We start from the raw sequence: 21,606 nt of genomic DNA, 5'->3' as shown, positions 1-21,606 counted from the left end.
GGCACCACTTCCTAATTCACACAAAGGCACCAATGTACTTGCACAGCCCCAGAAGCCATAGAGACTCCAGTTGATGGGTTATGTAGGATGAGTCAACCATCCAGAGCGGTGATTCCCAATTTTGGCTGCTCATTAGGATCACTTGGGGAGCTGTTGAAAAATACCAATGTGAGGGTCCCTCCTAGACCAATTAAATCACACTCTCTTGGGATGGGACCCAGCCATCAGTATTTTTAATGGCCCCTCAGAGGATGCTAATGTACAGTCAGGATTGAGAACCACTGATCTAGAGCTGGGAGCCAGGGGAATGGGATTCTTTGAACCTAAATACCTCAAGAGGATATAAGCTGACAATGGAGTTCCCATGCTGGCAGCTGTAAAATGCTGTAAAAGTAAATAGTGACTAAAATTGGCAGAGCAAAGTAAGTCAAATTTACAGTAAGTAGTTTCTTTCCTGAAAGAAATTGCTGAAGTTGTCCCCAAGTAATAAGAAAAACAGACAATGATACTGTAAACGTAGTTTCCAAACACCCGCACTGCCAGTCCTCACTGATATGGCTCACCCAAGCCTGGTCAATTATGTCTCCTTGTGTCATGATGATGCTATGCTGGCAGGCCCTCCCCACTCATTTGGCCACGCTCTACTCTACTCCATGCTATTCTTGGCATAGATAGGACTAGAGGCTGTCTTTACAGAGACATTAATTCCCAAAAGCCAGTGAATATAATGCCTTCAATCCCAGGGACAGGCTATTGTCCTTTAACAAAGGGACTCTACTTAGTTCCTAGAATGTTCTGCCCAAAACATAGAATTAGAAACAATATTTCTATTGCATAGAAAGGAATCATTAGTCCAAAAAATTGGTAATGAGAGAATTTATAAAATGTTATGGAAATTCTCTGGGTCGTTTGCCGACCCCTTTCCTGTCTTGGATGCTCAGGCTTGTAGGAAGTCCTCTGTGTGCCCCATAAATGCTGTTTTGTCCCCTTCCTTCCTTCTTCCAGAGACCCCCTTACTCACTCAAAAGCACCATAGCACAGTAAAATTTGAAAGGTTGGTAGAGATCTTCTAAACAAGGGAAGGCATACACATGGCTTATGTGACCCACTTCCTTATCCTTTGCTGCCTACAAATATCTATGATTGATTCACGGTACCCTTTCCTGGGAACCTAGGCAGCCTCTCTAAAATTGAAACATGAGTAGAAACGTCTTTGCCACCTCTGAATCAAACTAAAATAACTGGGTACAGTAAGATGAGTTTGATCAAGAATCAGACTTAGATTGAAAATTTAGCCTAGCTACTTTAAGCTGTTGACTTTAATAAGTTACTCCATCTCTCTGAGTCATATCAGCTAAACAGGAGAACTAATGCCTACCTGGGTTATTGGATTAAATAATCTCAATGGTCCACCTCACACTGTATCTATCAGGTACTCATACTTCTCTTGCTCTTATACGGGAGGAAAACAAAACTCTTCCTCTACAGTCCTAGGTTCTCTGATTGGGTACCTGAAAATTAAATGGACAAAAGAGAGATAAACAAGAGGAAAACAAATAGAGAGTATTAATATGTGCAATGCATATACATGCAGGAGAAACTCAGAGATGAGTAATTCAAAGGGATGGATAGAACTTAGGGGCTTATATAGCATCTTCACAAAGAACAATAAATTTGTAGAGAAGTGACCAGATGAAGGATAAAGGGTTTAGGCTTTTAGGGTCAGCAAGCTGTGCTAAGGTAAATATATGGGGAAAATAAGGGTTACTTCAGTACGTTTTGTTATGTAAATTATTCTAAGTGCTGTCCCAGGGCTGATAAGTTTAGAGTTATCTCCAGTGCCAAGGAAGAATCTACGCCTGCTGATAGGCAAATGGGAGGAAGGCAGAGAGCTTTATTCATTCAGTCATTCATTCACTATATTTTTGGCATCTGCTGTTTCTCAATTTTCTTCAGCTCAAAATATTCTTCATGCCACACTTTAATCCAAAGCAAACTTCCTTTAGGGTAACATATTCTGATCCCCTACACTCACCATCCCAAAGCGCACGCGTGCACACACACACACACACACACACACACACAGTCCTTCACAAGAGAGGAAAACAAATAAGCCTTCAGTGATAAAATGACTTGCTAGTTAGTGACACCTTAGTCAGTGGCAGAATTACTAGTACTCAACAGACCTGATTAATGAATAATAACAACTTCAACTCAGGACAAATGGCTTTTACGTGTTACCTAGTGTATTAGTCCGTTCTCACACTGCTATAAGGACAGACCTGAGACTGGGTCATTTATAAAGGAAAGAGGTTTTAATGATTCACAGTTTCACAGAGCTGGGGAGGACTCAGGAAACTTACAATCATGGCAGAAGGGGAAGCAAATATATCCTTCTTGACATAGCGGCGGCAAGGAGAAGTGTAGAGTGAAGTGGGAGAAAACCCCCTTATAAATCAGATCTCCAGATAATCCACTCACTATCACAAAAACAGCATGGAGGTAACCACCCCCATGATTCAATTACCTCCCACTGGGTCCCTCCCACGACATGTGGGGATTATGGGAACTACAATGCCCGATGAGATTTGGGTGGGGACACAGCCAAACCATATCACCTAGATTGATCTAACTAAATATATACTCTGCCAAAATTTCCATATCATTTTAAACGTCTTGGTGTACCCCACACAACTTCCTATTCAGAGAAATGCTAGCAGCCATTGCACAGGAAGAGTCTGAACATGCAGACTTCACTTGTGCAATACAAAAAAAAAGCACTGGATTCCTGGGCCTGGTGATGAAGCTTCTTGGGAGGAAGGCGGTGCTCCTTTAAGCGGTTTAAAGACATTTATTTCAGTGACTTTGGTCAGGGCTTCTCTCTTAGCTCTCAGAATGTCTGGCTCATAAAGAAGGGCCCCAGGAATTCTACAGTCATTGGGAGCCTGTGCAGATCTGAGAACAGCCTTCCCACCTCATCCCCTGCCTCACCCTGTGCATTTTTCCATCTCCCAAGCTCTCTTGTTTTCTGCACTTCTAAAATTTATTTATATTTATTCTAGCAGTTGCCTGCCACACAATAAAAGAATGAGAGAATCTCATTAAAATTATATCAGAAGGAAAAAGATGGAGTAGAGCTTGAAATTCCTGCAATCTACACACAATAACCTAATCAACTAGAACACACAGATTAAATGGAGCCCACCCTATGGTGAACCTAGAAGATTGAACTCCGTCCCGGGGAACTGCTACCTTCAGGGCACCTCGTGGTAGCCATATTAGAATGCAGGCATGAAAAATACCTCACACTTTAGAGCACTTGTAACTTTCCTACTCACTTGCACAACTATTTTACCGACTTTGGTACAAAGGCCCGGGAAGGAGGAAACGTTATTGCTATTATCCCATTTTGAGAGTTAAGGCAAAAGAGGCAATGAGGTTTCTCTGAGGTCACCTTGTTAGTGGTCGGATCAATCCAAGCCAAGAGTCCAGTCTTGCTTCTTCCCACATCTTCTCTTACTTAAAATGAACCCAGGCTGAAACATAGTCAGATGACTGACTTAACAATTGTACGATCATCTTTCTCTCCCTTGGCTTCTAGTTTGAATTTGACACCAGCCTGAGTAAGCAGGAGAACGCAATGTTTGCTCAGAACTAAAAGTGACGTCGTATAAATCTGCCTTAGCCTGGAACTGAAAAGGACCCAATAATCCCACAGATAGTTTTTTCGATAAACATATAAATTGACCCTGCTGGTCTTAAAGCTTGAACCTTACATTTGTTTTATCTGAGTTTCTTCCTCAGGAAAGGACCTTCAAGCCTCTCAAAAAAAAGTATCAAAGACATGAAACTCACCAGATGACAGCATCCAGACAGTGAGATGCTGGACCCCTCCTTCATCATGATTGCTTCCGTGCCCCTCCATAGCTCTTGTTTTCTTACACATTGTTTCACTTCTTCCCTCCTGTCTGGAACCCTACCTTTAGTCGGTCAAGCAGAGGATTTGAAACTGATATCCCATCTCCTTGGCTGCAGCACCAAACTAAAGCCTTCATCCTTGGCAATACTCTTCATCTCAGTCACTGGCTTTCTGGGCGGTGAGCAGCAGGACCTAGACTGAACCTCTGGTGTTTCAGTAACAGAACCACAGGAGTGACAGGAGGCTCAGAAGTCCATATGGATAGCAACACTGACTGTCCGGAAGCAGTATAAACACCTTGCTAAATTTGAACCTATTCCATACATATACATGTCCTCTATGTACAGAACAATATATCCGGACCATAACTACGTTAAGTCATAGTAGTTATAGTCAGGACATATTTTCCCAATCAAAAGATATTAAAAGTTTAGTATGTGGGGGCAGTGGGTAGATTGGCAAATTTTTTTAGCATTGAAAAAGGGCCCCAAGAAGGTAAAAATCACCACTGCAGACTCTTTCTTGGCTGACCTCCACTCAATACTCACCATTCCTGATTTCCATTCCTTCAGGGGCCTGATCTCTGCTTTAAAATGATAGTAAGCGAATATGATAATATAATATGTATTAATAATTTAATGCTTACCCTTCCTAGGTAATTTATGTGCATTTTTAAAGGAGCTGTTTTAGACAACACACTTTAATCCAAAGCAAACTTCCTAACCCACGTTTCTCTAGTGATGACCTCTCACCTGAATCCCAGACCTATGTATTCTCAGCTTACTAAACATCTCCATTCGAACCTCCCAGAGGAATTGAAACTCAGTATTTCCAAAATTGATCCTCCACTTCTATCCTTCACCTCAGTCAGTGACACCAGCAATCATTCACTTAAAGCTAGAGACCTGGGAGTTATTCTAGGTTCTTCACGACCCCACCCCAGCCAAGAGCTGGATGGTTCTAGGCTTGTTCTCCACTGGTTAGTATAACTTCTTTATTATACGAAAATAAATTCCACATAAACCTAACTCAGCATCTCCCAAATGGTGTTTCATGAGCATCACGTCAATAGGCAAAATACTTTCCCTGACCAAACAAGTTTGGAAAACATTGGTTAGACAAAGTTAAACCTTTTTTTATAGAACCAAGAGTTTCTACTATGTTGCCCTGAATTACAAATGTCCAAAAAAGAAAATATACCATGTAATGTTCCAAACTCATTTGCCCAGGAACTCTTACTTTCTTTGCAGATTTTCTGGTAGGATCTATGCATTACAGAACATACTTCGAGAAATGCCGTGATCAGATGTTTTTGAGCTGTGTTTTATTATCACGCATTGTCTCATGCAATGTCTGTGTTGTCGATAAGCAGTGTTATAACAGTGTACATATAAGACACTGAAAGTCTCAGGCATTACATGACTTGAAAGCTAGAAATGTGAGCGAAAATATTTCCTTACAAATATTTATTGAGAAATCCCAGTCAAAATATCACTGGTATTTGGGGGCATTTCATGAAGTGTGCTTATGCTGAAGCGCCGCAGAAAGTCCAGAAGAATCCTGAACAAACAGCTGGCGGGAGCGACGGCTGGAATGTGCTGTTAAGGGTGGGGTTTGAGGGGGTGGTTCTAGGCTTATTCTCCACTGGCTGGTATTGGTTGAATTCATTACAGCAAGCTTATGTTATGTTTATAATTTATTTTCTTAAAACATCAATACAGAAAAAAAACAACAAACAAATCAAATGCCTGGTGGACTCTAGTACTGTTATAAAAATCCATCTGAAAGAACAAAAATGAAAGAAGAGCCAGACGTTCTTGGAAACTGTAAGAACTTGTGCTACCAATTATTACAATGTACTTAAAGCTGTAGTCATTATTTTTTTTTTTTTTTTCCCGAGATGAATTCTCATTCTGTCACCCAGGCTGGAGTGCAATGGCGCAGTCTCAGCTCACTGCATCCTCCGCCTCCCAGGTTCAAGTGATTCTCCTACCTCAGCCTCCGGAGTAGCTGGGATTACAGGCACCTGCCACCACACCCAGTTAATTTTTGTATTTTTCGTAGAGACAGGATTTCGCTCTGTTGGCCAGGCTGGTCTCAAACTCCTGACCTTAGGTGATCCGCCTGCCTCAGACACCCGAAGTGCTAGGATTACAGGTGGGAACCACCGTGCCTGGCCAAGCTGTAGTGATTCTTAAAGTGAGATAGTGGCACAGGTATATAGACCAACAGATGAGTTAATCCAATAGCAACTCCACAAATAGACGCAAGGCAATATTGGCACCGCACTCTAACCAACTGAGCTAACAGGCCATCGTGTGAGGCAAGCAGACATAAAAATTTAGTAGACGATTAAGGTGGCATTTTAAAGCAGTGGTGAAAGGTAAACTCAGTAAATTTTACTAAAACAATAGGGTAGCTATGTCGCAAATAAATAAGCTTGAATTCCTAACTTATTTATTATACTAAAATAAATTCCACATAAATCAAAGCCTTAAAAACTATTATGAAGCCTTGAAAATAATAAAAGAAAACATAGGTAACTATTTTTATAATTCCCATTTTGAAGGAAGCCTCTTTAAACGTATACAAAAGTCAGAAATGATCAAATCAAAGACTGTACATTGTACAACACAAAAATTATCTAAAACAAAAAAGATCACTACAAGGTGATTTACAAACAACATATAGATGAAAATGTTTGCTATGTAAATGACAAAAAGTTAGTATATTACTATATTAATATAAAGCCCCCTGGGGTTTATATATTATACATATTATTTGTAAGCCACAAAAAAGAATAAGCCCAAATTTCCATAATTTAGCCTCAATTAAAATTTTTTTTGTTTTTGTTTTTGTTTTTGTTTAATTTTTTAATTTATTATTATTATTATTATACTTTAAGTTCTAGGGTACATGTGCATAACGTGCAGGTTTGTTACATATGTATACTTGTGCCATGTTGGTGTGCTGCACCCATCAACTCGTCAGCACCCATCAACTCGTCATTTACATCAGGTATAACTCCCAATGCAATCCCTCCCCCCTCCCCCCTCCCCATGATAGGCCCCTGTGTGTGATGTCCCCCTTCCCGAGTCCAAGTGATCTCATTGTTCAGTTCCCACCTATGAGTGAGAACATGCGGTGTTTGGTTTTCTGTTCTTGTGATAGTTTGCTCAGAATGATGGTTTCCAGCTGCATCCATGTCCCTACAAAGGACACAAACTCATCCTTTTTTATGGCTGCATAGTATTCCATGGTGTATATGTGCCACATTTTCTTAATCCAGTCTGTCACTGATGGACATTTGGGTTGATTCCAAGTCTTTGCTATTGTGAATAGTGCCGCAATAAACATACGTGTGCATGTGTCTTTATAGCAGCATGATTTATAATCCTTTGGGTATATACCCAGTAATGGGATGGCTGGGTCATATGGTACTTCTAGTTCTAGATCCTTGAGGAATCGCCATATTGTTTTCCATAATGGTTGAACTAGTTTACAATCCCACCAACAGTGTAAAAGTGTTCCTATTTCTCCACATCCTCTCCAGCACCTGTTGTTTCCTGACTTTTTAATGATCACCATTCTAACTGGTGTGAGATGGTATCTCATTGTGGTTTTGATTTGCATTTCTCTGATGGCCAGTGATGATGAGCATTTTTTCATGTGTCTGTTGGCTGTATGAATGTCTTCTTTTGAGAAGTGTCTGTTCATATCCTTTGCCCACTTTTTGATGGGGTTGTTTATTTTTTTCTTGTAAATTTGTTTGAGTTCTTTGCAGGTTCTGGATATTAGCCCTTTGTCAGATGAGTAGATTGCAAAACTTTTCTCCCATTCTGTAGGTTGCCTGTTCACTCTGATGGTAGTTTCTTTTGCTGTGCAGAAACTTTTTAGTTTAATTAGATCCCATTTGTCAATTTTGGCTTTTGCTGCCGTTGCTTTTGGTGTTTTAGACATGAAGTCTTTGCCCATGCCTATGTCCTGAATGGTACTACCTAGGTTTTCCTCTAGGGTTTTTATGGTATTAGGTCTAACATTTAAGTCTCTAATCCATCTTGAATTAATTTTCATATAAGGAGTAAGGAAAGGATCCAGTTTCAGCTTTCTACTTATGGCTAGCCAATTTTCCCAGCACCATTTATTAAATAGGGAATCCTTTCCCCATTTCTTGTTTCTCTCAGGTTTGTCAAAGATCAGATGGCTGTAGATGTGTGGTATTATTTCTGAGGACTCTGTTCTGTTCCATTGGTCTATATCTCTGTTTTGGTACCAGTACCATGCTGTTTTGGTTACTGTAGCCTTGTAGTATAGTTTGAAGTCAGGTAGCGTGATGCCTCCAGCTTTGTTCTTTTGACTTAGGATTGTCTTGGAGATGTGGGCTCTTTTTGGTTCCATATGAACTTTAAAGCAGTTTTTTCCAATTCTGTGAAGAAACTCATTGGTAGCTTGATGGGGATGGCATTGAATCTATAAATAACCTTGGGCAGTATGGCCATTTTCACGATATTGATTCTTCCTATCCATGAGCATGGTATGTTCTTCCATTTGTTTGTGTCCTCTTTTATTTCACTGAGCAGTGGTTTGTAGTTCTCCTTGAAGAGGTCCTTTACATCCCTTGTAAGTTGGATTCCTAGGTATTTTATTCTCTTTGAAGCAATTGTGAATGGAATTTCTTTCCTGATTTGGCTCTCTGTTTGTCTGTTACTGGTGTATAAGAATGCCTGTGATTTTTGCACATTAATTTTGTATCCTGAGACTTTGCTGAAGTTGCTTATCAGCTTAAGGAGATTTTGGGCTGAGACAATGGGGTTTTCTAAATATACAATCATGTAATCTGCAAACAGGGACAATTTGACTTCTTCTTTTCGTAACTGAATACCCTTGATTTCTTTCTCTTGCCTGATTGTCCTAGCCAGAACTTCCAACACTATGTTGAATAGGAGCGGTGAGAGAGGGCATCCCTGTCTTGTGCCAGTTTTCAAAGGGAATTTTTCCAGTTTTTGCCCATTCAGTATGATATTGGCTGTGGGTTTGTCATAAATAGCTCTTATGATTTTGAGATACATTCCATCAATACCGAATTTATTGAGTGTTTTTAGCATGAAGGGCTGTTGAATTTTGTCAAAAGCCTTTTCTGCATATATTGAGATAATCCTGTGGTTCTTATCTTTGGTTCTGTTTATATGCTGGATTATGTTTATTGATTTGCGAATGTTGAACCAGCCTTGCATCCCAGGGATGAAGCCCACTTGATCATGGTGGATAAGCTTTTTGATGTGCTGCTGAATCTGCCTCAATTAAAATTAAAGTTAAAATCGAGATCATAAGTTTTTGTTTGTTTGTTTTATTTTTTTAAGAGCTGGGGTCTTGCTATGTTGCCCAGGCTGGTCTTCAATCCTGGGCTCAAGCAATCCTCTGGCCTCAACTTCCCAAGTAGCTGAGAGTGCACACTACTGGGCCTAGCTACAAATTTTTAACAGCAGGACTATAAAGAAAATATTGAGAAAAACCACTGAACAAGTCTTTCACATTTTAGTGGGAGAGATAAGGAAGAAACCTCAAGATATTGAAAACTCAGATACCTCAAAGAAACCAAGAATATAAATACTACCCAGGTTGGAGTGAAGGTTTTTTCTTATAATCTTTACACTTAATCAGTATTTTATCACGATGACACTGAGCCCGGGTAGACCATTTACCAGAAGCTCTCTGGTGAGGTTCTACTTTATAAATAATATTTTATAGGCACATAATCTTTAACCTTGAGATTAATAAATATGCTTATTTGTTTGGTATGGAAAGTGTTACTCATTGTTTATTTAGCATATAAAAATGAATTTTAATTAATTCAACAAGGTAATATTTAACCCACTGATTTTTACATTACCGACATTATTTTAAATAATTCAACTAGGAAGAAAGGAATAAGGAAGGTAGGAAGAGAGGGGAGAGACAGACAAAGTGTGTTCCAGTTTTCTTGGAGTTGGAAAACCACCACGTTTTCTCCTTGCATAAATTACAATGTAAGTAAAAAAAGAAACAGTAAATATAGCCAAAACAACCCAGAATTTCAACTTTCCTCAACATGTTTTAATACAGAAAATGACAAAGAACATTGTATCAGTCAGGATTGCTTTTGGCGAAAAGCTATAGAAATCATAACATTGTCTAAGCAATAAATACATTTAATTACTTCAAATGACAAGAAGTCTGATAAGAAGTTCTAGCAATTGATTCAGTCTCTCACAGATGTCAACTTGCTAAGTCAATATCTGTGTGATTCTCTTGCAAAATTCACCTCTTAAAAAAAAAAAACCAAAGCAGTAGGGAAGCTTCTCCAGGTGGGAAGTCCTGCAGATTCCCAAAAGCTGACTCCTATGCCCCTTTTGCCCCCAGTGTACACATCACTGGCAGCACCTGTCAGACTATACTGTGATTTTTCAGTTTTCCTGACTGTCTTCTCCATCAGCAACAGTGAGAGCACTCCCATCTGATTTCTAGCACCAAACACGTGCCTGGTGTATGAGGAAGCCCTTAATAATTGCTCTTTGGATGTTGAATAATGGTAAGCAAGTGGAAAGAGCTAGGGGAGCCTAGGCACTTTGCAGCATCCTTTTGGTCCTGCTCAGAACCTTGCAACTAAGTGGTAGAAAACAAAGGGAAACAAAACGGTAAGGAAATTCTGAAACACCACAAGACCAGGAAAAGTGCACAGAGACACGGTCATTGCCAGGCTGGGCCCAGTTCAAATCCTGAAAACTTGAACCCAAAGATGCTCAGGCTGCCAGCGGAGGTCTGACCACAGACAAAACTGAATGTTTTGCCAAGGTAAGCCTCAGTGGACTTCACATCAGCATCTGGCTTCCCTTTGACATATCCCAGGGCACATGTTAACAATAAGGGCATCCTTCATCTTCTCTTTCAAGTCTCTCAGGACAGCCCCTCCCCAAATAAATTGGACTTTCTTTTTATTTTTTAACTCTCCTTCTTCAAAACCAGTGCATGAGGATCCTTTACTGACCTCTGAAGAAAATTATCTGCCTCTTCATCTTTGTCCCTCAGAGGTTTGCTTCTATCATAAAGACTTTGCTCGTGATAGCTGTAGCCCAGATTTCTGCCTTGGAAACACAAAAACCAAAGACCAGAGTCCACGGCAGATGGCGAGGGCTGCCAGAGTGAGAATTATGGAGAGAGAAACAAACATCAATGCAAAATTATCTTCTACCATATTTGTTATTCTGTCGGTCTGAGCATTCCTGCAAAATAAACTTACTCTTCCTCTACATGTCCCCAGAAAACTGGGTCTTGCCCCAAATTCAGTTTTTTTGGAACGTAACACTCTAGCAAAATATTCCGTGGTACTGGGGGTGCTAGCTTCCCCAAGCTCAAGTAGGGAAACCCTTTTGCAGAGGGAATTTCTTACCTCAGTTATCTGGGGATGGCTTATCTAGGAGCCCACCAGCTTCTCCTTTCTGCATTTACTGCCCCATCCATCAGAGGCAGTCTGCAACAGAATAAAATGAATTTTGTGCGAAGGTAAAATGGACACCCCGTCAGCGTCTGGCTTCAAGATAGTAGCCACGTGGGTAGCGAGTTCCCTTGTTCAGATCTCCAATCTGCTCTCTTCCTCCTCAATTGAGGCCAGGTGGGCGCCTTATGCAGCAGGTGGAGGATTCTCACCTGATCTTCCGTTCTCAGGAATCAAGAGACCACATGCTATGATCTCTCTCTCCTTTCCCAAGACCACCTCGATTCTACCTTAGTTTGGTCATTGCCGGCGGCGGTGCTCTAGAATTTGCCATGAAAAGTTCACTTTTTTTTTTTTCCTAAAAGAAAAGCAAAAGGAAGGAAATTTGTGTCTCCCCTAATTCTTGCAACTCTCTTCAAAACATTGTCCTTCTGAGCCTGGGCAGTGTTCCGCGGACTCCTGCTTCAGCGTCTGTTTCTCCGGCTCCAAGGCACAGTCCCCCGCCCTCAGCAAGTGCCCTAGGCCACTGCAGCAAGGTGTATGCCTGTTTCAGTGTCAGGCCAGCTGGGGCAGGCGAGATTCCACCTGCCCATCCGAAATGTCTGAGGAGAGTGAAGGACGTCCCATCCCAAAATGTGCTAAATTGGTATACTGATTATTTCAAGTTGCAAACATTGGAGAAACTGTCGTTTCCAAAAGCGCTAGCTGACCTGTCCCTTCCTACAGGCCCCATAAGAATTCCTCTGGGAGGCCGACACGGTGGCTCACATCTGTAATCCCAGAACTTTGAGAGGCCAAGGCAGGCAGATCACTTGAGGCCAGGAGTTTGAGACCAGCCTGGCCAACATGGCAAAACTCCATCTCTCCTAAAAATACAAAAAAAATTACTGGGCATGGTGGCACGTGCCTATAGTCTCAGCAGGAGAACTGCTTGAACCCAGGAGGCAGAGGTTGCAGTGAGCCAAGATCGTGCCACTGCACTCCAACATGAATGACAGAACAAGACTCAGTCTCAAAAAAAAAAAAAAAAACAAAGAAAGAAAAAGAAATCCTGGATCCAGCCCCACCCTGGACAGGTACAAATCATGGTTTATACCTCTTTATTTTCATTCATTAACTATTTTTACATTAATTCACTTAATGTCTATATTAAAACCACATTATGGTAGAGTGGTAGGAGCACAGTCCTCGTAAATTTGGAATCACCCTCTTTCCCCAGGATTAAGTGTAAGATCTGAGCGGGGCCTCACAAAGTGCTGAAATGTTTGGTCACAATAGGAGGCCATGAAGTGTTCATTCTTCATTCCTTCCTATCCCCCATCCCCCCACCCTGGGCCCGCTTGTGTCTCCACAGATGCCACAGCACTTGCAGGGGCGCAGGATCCCCTTGCTGTTTGGATGCCACCTTGTTCGTGGTCTGTTCAGGGTAGCACTCTCGCCACTTCTCCCGGTACTGCCCTGGAAGTGGGGGCACAGAGCCCCCCTCCAGCACCCACCAACAGCTTTGCTCTCCTCCCTTCCCCTAGCCATCCCCTCCACTCCCTGGCCCAAGGGAGTTGTCTCTTACTCCAAGAGAATCTCCCTCTCCTCAAACCCTATTCTACCAAATTCTTAACCTCTATCCCAAATCTCAGTTCTGCCTGAGGCTTAGGTTTTGGAAACCAAAGGCACTTCCTGTTTCTCTTGGACACCTTTTCACATCACTTCCTTGAGGCAATGACCTAGAGGAATTACTTAATGGAGTGGGGCAGAAGAGGGAAAGAAGATACTAATAGTAAGAGAGAAAAAAAACATCGGTTAATATTTTTAAACACCACCACCTTGCATCTGCTTTTACCTGATTTAAAATTGCATTGTTCTTAAGTCTCAGATGACACCGGTGATTGAAAGAAAGATGCCTTCCCTGCAGGATATTGTCCTTTATTCTCCCATCCTGAGTACTGTTCGTTTCACCCCAGCCTGGAAGTTTGCTTTACACCATCACCCATAGGCCTGGACCCATTTTTACGGCAACCACCTCTCTGTCCATTATTCCACTTAGCCATTCTTCTGCCTACAGCTATTCAGAGCACTTAACATTTCATTAGGTGCCTCATCAGGAAGACAAGGAAGAAGTGGGGTATCTCAAAATGACTGGCTTCATTTGCCAATTTATTTGTTTTGCACTAGAAAGCATTTCTGCAACTCAGCTGGCATATTCAAGCACAGTCAAGAGAAACGCCTCTTGTCAATCCCAATTCCACTCCATTTACTGGCACACATAGTTGAATGGGCTGTTTAAGTGGGGGTGTTATCAAATGAAATGAATTTGAATTTGCATTACATATACTTTCAACTATTTATGGTTTGGGGTAACCCATATCAGTGACTTTTCCCCTCTACTCTCCTGAATCATCAAGAGAAAGCAGAAGGAAAAGTAACTCAGCACTTTTTGCGAGGTCTGATGGTGATTACTGCTTACTATGCTGAACTGATCTTCATTAAGAGCTTCATATCCAGGCTTCTTCCTATAGCCTTTCAGACCTTTGAAGATCTTTGGGTCTAGGGCCACCACTCCATGGGGCTAGAAGAGACCAAATGTGATTGGAGAGGCCCTGCTAGGTCCCAACTGTTCTACCCTCCTGAAATCCCCAATATTGAAGCTGCTTTTAAGGTTGCTTTCAGAAAAAAAGTCTTAATTAGACACTCTTTGAGTAATTCTTTTAGGGTTTAGGACATGGCCCTTTAAAGGTCACCATTAAAATGTATTTTTGTGGCCTGCTTGCCATCAGGAGTCTTCCCTAATTTTCTGCCATTACCAGCTTAGTTAACCATCACCCAGGAAGGCTCAAAGAATCTGGCTCTTCAAGGGAGAGTTTCTGTAAATAACCTCAGGACTATGCCCTTAATGGTGAAAGGATAGAGCTTGACACTCCATTATTAAACAGCCTGTTAAGTTCATGCCCAGACTCTGGAGAATGTGTACAATGGGACCTCAGCTTAGAACACAAAGAAAAGTCTAAGTCTTCAGTTCAACCTAGGAAGCTAAGCACAAAATAATCAAATTAGGCATCCCTTCATTCCAGGTCTGCAGCTAAACACATATTCTTAAACCTAAAAAAAAGTTCTTATTTTATTTAATTCATTGTCATACAACTCATTTCCAACAAAGTTTATGCAAGCAGTTTGGTGATTTTCTTAAGCCTTTTCTTACATAAAGAAGAGCCATATTGGAGAATTGGGGTGGTACATCGTTAAAAAACAGATACGAAATTATAAAGAACTGATATGGTAACTAAAAGTGGATTACAGAATAAAAGGCTAAAGAAAAGGAACATAAACAAAATGAAAGGTCAGCATTTGGAGGTCTGTTAATTGCATGGTAATTGGGAGTCAAAGCAGAATCTATTTAGAATCCACAAGGCCTATTAGGAGTCCAGAGGACCAATAGCAAGTCAACCAAAATTAGGAAAAGAAATCAGATTTTAATTGTAAACAGAAGACTAATCATTAGCTCTTCCCTTTCCCTAGAGTAAGTCATGGAGAGTTGCCTGACATTTTACATTTTACTTTAAGTACAAAGAAAAAATTACACAAGTGGCCTACTCATTAGCAGGTTTTTCTGCATTAGTGGCCATCATAAATGTAGCTAAAATCCAAGATTTAAAACCATCTTCTCAGTGTCTTCCTAACAGCGTACTTTCAAAATTGTCTTTTATTCTCTCCAGGTCTACTACTGCAGACAGAAGACCCCACCTTTCTTACGTACATAAGAGCACGCCCACGGCTTCAGCCAAGTCACAGACCAATCAGCTGTATATTGAAAATCCAGTTAACTCCAACTTTCAGGAGTGTAACTCGCTGCTGAGAGGCAAAAATAACTGTTCAATAGCTGTCATGTTCATTTGGTCGAGGTCAATTAGGTCACCATAAGCCACAATTACATGCATTATGAGACAGAATCAAATGATCCTGAAATCTTTTAATAACCATGGTAACATCTTTTAATAACCATGCTTATTACACAGGAGTTAAATATGACTTTTAATACTTATTCTTGCTATAATATCTTTACCTATATTAGGGCTTCAATAGCCAAATACATTAGAGTAGCCCATTGACGAGTTAGAAATGATAAATTATTATGAACATTGTTGAAATGACAGATTATACACTAGTCCCCTTCTCACTGCAGTTTTTTGTTTTGTTTTTTGAGACAGGGTCTTGCTCTGTCTCCCAGGCTGGATGCAGTGGCACTATCATGGTTCACTGCAGCCTCAGCCTCTTGGGCTCAAGCAATCCTCCCACCTTAGCCTCCCTTAGTAGATGGGACTACATGCACATGCAACCATGCTCAGCTAACTTTTTAATTTTTTTGTAGAGACAGTATCTCTATATTACCCAGGCTGGTCTCAAACTCCTGGGCTCAAGCAATCCTCCCACCTTGGGCTCCCAAACTACTGGGGTGAGCCACTGCTCTCGGCCTTATCCACAGTTTCGGTTTTCAAGGGTTCCGTGACCCATGGTCAAATGTGGTCCAAAAATATTACATCACTACTCTTGCACGTTAGGGCCTCTGTTAAGTAACATGAGGGTTACTTGAACAGTACAATAAGGTATTTTGAGAGAGAGACACTACATTCACATAACATTTATTACACTATATTATTATAATTGTTCTATTTTATTATTAGTTATTGCAGTTAATATCTTACTGTGCTTAGTGTGTATGTGTAGGATAAAACATAGCACAGGTTGAGTACCCCAATCTGAAATCCGAAATGCTCTCAAATCTGAAACCGTGAGCACTAATATGATGCTCAAAGGAAATGCTCACTGGAACAATTTGGACTTCAGATTTTTGGGCTGGGAATCCCAAACTTGTAAATACAATACAAATATTCCAAAATTTAAAAAAAAAATCCAAATTCAAAACACTTCTGGTCCTGAGAATTTTGGGTAAGGAATACTCAACCTGTGTGTATAGGGTTTGGGCATCCACCGGGGATCTTGGAACATACCCTCTTCGGTTAAGAGGGGACTACTGTATTGAAAAGCAACCTTGTTTGATTTTACTTTGATACCTCATTGTTCCTTTGTAAGATCTATATTGATCTATGCAGGTTCTCGGAACATTTCTATGGTATATAAAGGAAACAGAAATAGCTCCATTTTTAAAAATTTCATTAAATATAGTATTATTAGTAGTAACTACTACTTCCTAAGTAGAGTTTTTAATGGAATTTTAATTAGTTAAGTAGAGGAGAAATAGAATGAGTAAGCAAAATTTAGCACATTATGCAAATGATTTCAAATAAATTCCTAAAAAAGCGACCCCAAATATTTCACTGAAAGAGTCACAAATCTCTGAAATGAAGTAAATTTGCTGTTGAATTTCTGGGGTGAACGCTTTGAGGAGAGGGCTTGTCCCTAGAAAATCTCCAGTTGCTACCACTTCCCAAAGGACACCTCCCCATAGACCACTGAGCAAGGTTATATTGTGAAAGACTCAGACTGAGGAGAGGGCTACAAAGAGGGCTACAAGCTCTTCAAATTATCACAAGACCTCTCGGCTCTGCCCATTAGAAGGTTAATCCTAATTCCTGTAAATGAACCAGATTTGGAAATAGGTGCTTATGAACAGAATCGGCCCCAGTGCCACAGCTCACGAAGCAGTCAGGCGAGTAGCCTGTTCAGCTCACCGTTCAATGATAATAGGTTTACCAAGTGAAATAAAGGCCAGGCTGGGGACAGGGGAGAGTATTTTACCCTGTTTGACCTCTTAGGAAAGTCACCCAGTGTGTCCTGGGGGGAAAGAGCTGATAGGAGAGAAATACAGACATGCTCTCTTATCTGGGTTAATAATCCCTTGTTACAGAACCAAAACAGAAAAAATAGATGCTGATGACTTTTGTGATTGTCTTATTTGCTTTTATTTTATGTACTGCAGTGGGGCAGTGTTAGCCTAGTTCTCCTGCTCACTCTCCAGCACTGGAACACAGCGCTATGCAGTTGAACCCACAAACACTTAAAGGAGCAGCATCGATTCTTCCAAATTTCTTCCAGCTCATATTCCTGAGGGCACCCTCCGTCCCCACAGACCACATACACACACAGGCATGCCCAGAATTCCTGACAGCCCTTCTCCGTGAGAGGCTGGGCGGAACAGACTTAGGTAGACTCAGTTGGGGAGATCTAAAGTACAACATTGCATTACATTGTTTATTTTACCAACTCCACAATTCTGCTTTTAAGAAATATTTAAGTCAATCTATCTGTGCAAAGAGAAAAATTATACGGGTTATTAATTCTGTGTATGCCTTTTTACATAAAGATCATTGGGTTTTCAGACCACTGGTTCTGCACACACATATACACATCACATTTTAGCAGCCTGCATGAGCTCCTTTGCAAATGTTAATGTCTCCTTCTTAATGGGAATTCTTGTAATGAATGTGTGTATGTGTATATATATGCACACTATATACAGTGGATGAGCAATGTTTACTCTTCTGATTCCCATAATTTTCTAAAATAATATTTTACCTAATCAAAAATAGAATACATGTACATTATTTTAAATACATGTACAAAATTTTAAAAGGAAAGGAAAGCACAAAAAAGAAAAAATATATATATCTTTGAGACAGAGTCTCGTTCTGTCATCCAGGCTGGAGTGCAGTGGCACCATCTCCGCTCACTACAACCTCTGCCTCCTGGGCTCAAACAATCCTCCCACCTCAGCCTCCCAACTACCTGGGACCACAGATGTATGCCACCATGCCCCAGCTAAATTTTTGTATTTTTAGTAGAGATGGGGATTCACCATGTTGCCCAGGCTGGTCTCAAACTCCTGAGCTCAAGCGATCCGCCTGCCTCAGCCTCCCAAAGTGCTGGGATGATAGTCACGAGCCACCACTCCCGGTCAAAAAAAAGAAAATCAAAATCATCCATAAGCCCCTACCCAGAGATAAATGCTGTTATCATTTTGATATTTGTATTTCTTATCTGGTTTTCTATGCATAAATATATCTTGTTTTTTTCCTCCAAAATAGTATACTGTGTATACTTCATTTTATAAAAAGATTTTTTCATATGTCAGACATATTTTTCCATATCAATAAAGATTATTCCAAGCATGATTTTCAAAAAAATGCATAATATGCCATAGGATTGATGTACCTTGTTATTCAATCATCCCCTATTTTTGGATATTTAAGTTGTTTCCAATATTCCTTATAATTAGTCAAATTATATTGAACATCCTTTTATCTTAAATCCAGAATTATTTCCTTAGGGTAAAATCTTGTAAGTCAAATTGCTGAGTCATTGGGATTAGGCAATTATTAAAACTTTCTATATTTTGTAAAATTGCCTTTCAGAAAGATTATACCAATTTAAATTCCCACCAGCAATGTATCAAAGTGCATATTTTCCCACTTACCAACAGTAGGTTTCCTATTATTTTGACTTTCTGTCTTTTGGGAATAGGACTTGTTCTGACCATGTTCTCTAAACTAGTAAATTAACAGCATTATTAGAGTTAAACATATTCCCGTGATGTCTTTCGTAAACCTGTCAGGCCAAACTAGCCATTAACATATTAAATTTGATCATGGAACCACTGTTCTAATGTGGCTCCCAGACCCTCCGTTTCTGTGGCTAGTCTGTCTTTTTCATCCACATGAAATGTTTCTGATTGGATATCTAAATGCTCTTAAGTAAAAATAAAGATAATTTCAAACAGTTGGGGATAAAGATTCCAAATATGGTTCTATAAAATGTAATGAGGTTTTGAATTGTAAACTCTCAATTGAGGGGAGAGTGCTCTGTGATGACTGTGATGCTCGCAGGAAGATCTAAAGAGTAAACAGCCCAGATCCCTGAAAAGACCTCTGCGGAATGAAAACTGTGAAAGAGCTAGCAGGAGTGAACAGAACAATATCAGAGTAAATAGACTGTACCGATTCCAGGAGATAAGATTGATCAAATCCAGCATAGTGCTAATATACCCCACCCACATAGTCACATGAATAGGATTAGCTTATAGAAATGTGCAACCTAAAAAAAAATTATATATATAAATAATATATATATATGCTATGTCAGGACACGGCAGCGGGCTTTTTTAATGTAATGAACAAAATATCTCTCTAAAGCATCTTCCTAAAACTGGATCTAAGCCTGGTAGAATAATATAAAATGGGATGTACTGAAAATAATTGTTTAACTAGCACTGCTGGTACACATAAAGTTAAAACCCACACCCAATTTTCTCATCTAAAACAGCGTGAAACTCAATAATTACTATGAGAGGTAACACCTAGAAATGTTTGACAGGGAAACCCATTATTGCTGTGTAAGGCTGCCACCTGGCCTTCTCCTCGTCAGCCAAAGGAGTAAATGAGTCCCCGAATGCTTAGGGAAAGCTGACACGCTGAACTAATCTTTCATTGATTGATTTGCTAGCCCACTGAAAAAAGGTAGTATATCAATACATGGCTTTACTTCAGAAGTTAAGGTCCAAGAAGAAACAATGAAGGTTTGCTGGAATATATTGAGTACAACAGAGCTTATAGAAAATGAAATCAAAGGCTTCTGGGAGAAAACTGATGTCTGGTAAGGACACAAGAGCATCAAACAACATAAACTTTAAGATCAACAAACTTTAAGATCTACTTTATAATGTCCTTCCTTTTTTCTGCCTTCTTATTTGTACGAAATAAAAAACAAAACCAATAAACTGGGAATTTTCAGATAAACCAAATTAAGAACAGTAAGTGGAATGAATAATTTAGAACGCTAGGATCCAGCAAAATATGACTTCCTAACTTATGACTTTATGCTTAATTATAATGATCAATTAAAGAAATCTCTGTATGAAAATTAAAAATAGGGAATCCTAAAATGATGAAACTAAAAAGGAAAGTAAAAGAGAAAAGGCAATGATGTAAAATTAAAATAATCCTTAATTCTGAAGATGAAAATGGTCCCTGAACATACTTAAATTACTTCTTGGCTCTTGCAGTCTTATATTACTCTTTCATAAGAAGAAATCGTAGAATTTTCCTTTACACTAAGAGAAAATGTTGCTGAAGCACATTTTCTTAGTGTCTGAAACATGACATATTACTAATTCAGGGTTGTATAAAATTATTTCTTAATAAACATGGGAAGTTCATTTTGAATAAAATGTTAAATAAATTAAATAAGTATACGTAGTAAAATATTTTGGATGTTTTGAGTAATGAAGAGAAAGAACAGTCCCATGATGTTATTCCTCAATACAGTTACTAACATTTTTGTGTATTTCTAATATTTTTAATTTGAATTAATGTTTATCATGCAGTTGTTATAGGGCACATAAAATTGTGTATCTTCTTTTCATTTAATAGCATATTAAAAGCCTTTTTATTGATACATAATATTTTACATATACAAGTGATATTTTGTTACATGCATAAAACGGGCAATGATCAAGTCAGGGTATTTGGGGCATCCATCATCTTGGGTATTTATTATTGCTACATGTTGGGGACATTTCAAGTTCTCTCTCCTAGCTCCTCTGAAATATACAACATGTTGTTGCTAACTATAGTCGCCTTACTCTGCTATCTAACATTAGAACTTATACCTTCTATCTATGTGTTTGTACCCATTGACCAACCTCTCTTCATTTCCCCCCACCTACCTACACAGTTTTCCTAGCCTATGGTGTCTATCATTCTGCTGTCGACCTGCATGAAATCAACATTTTTAGCTCCCGGAAGTGAGAACACGTGACATTTCTCTGTCTGTTCCTGGTTTATTTCACTTAACATAATCACCTCCAGTTCCATCCATGTTGCTGCAAATGGCTTAAGTTTGTTCTTTTTTATGGCTGAATAATATTCCATGGTGTATGTATACCACATTTTCTTCTTCCATTAATCCACTGATGGACACTCAGGTTAATTCCACATCTTTGCTATTGTGAACAGTGCTGCAATAAACATGCAAGTGCAAACATCCTTTTGATAAACTGATTTCTCTTCCTTTGGATAAATGCCCAGTAGTAGAATTGCTGGATTGTATGGTAGTTCTATTTTTAGTTTTTGTTTTTGTTTTTTGTTTTTTGAGACCGAGTCTCACTTTGTCGCTGAGGCTGGAGTGCAGTGGAGCAATCTAGGCTCACTGCAACCTCCGCCTCCCAGGTTCAAGCAATTCTCCTGCCTCAGCCTCCCAAGTAACTGGGATT

The sequence above is a fragment of the Macaca thibetana genome, chromosome 18 (genome assembly GCF_024542745.1).
Source record: "Macaca thibetana thibetana isolate TM-01 chromosome 18, ASM2454274v1, whole genome shotgun sequence".
Classification (NCBI taxonomy): Eukaryota; Metazoa; Chordata; class Mammalia; order Primates; family Cercopithecidae; genus Macaca; species Macaca thibetana.
This window is presented reverse-complemented; position numbering follows the sequence as displayed.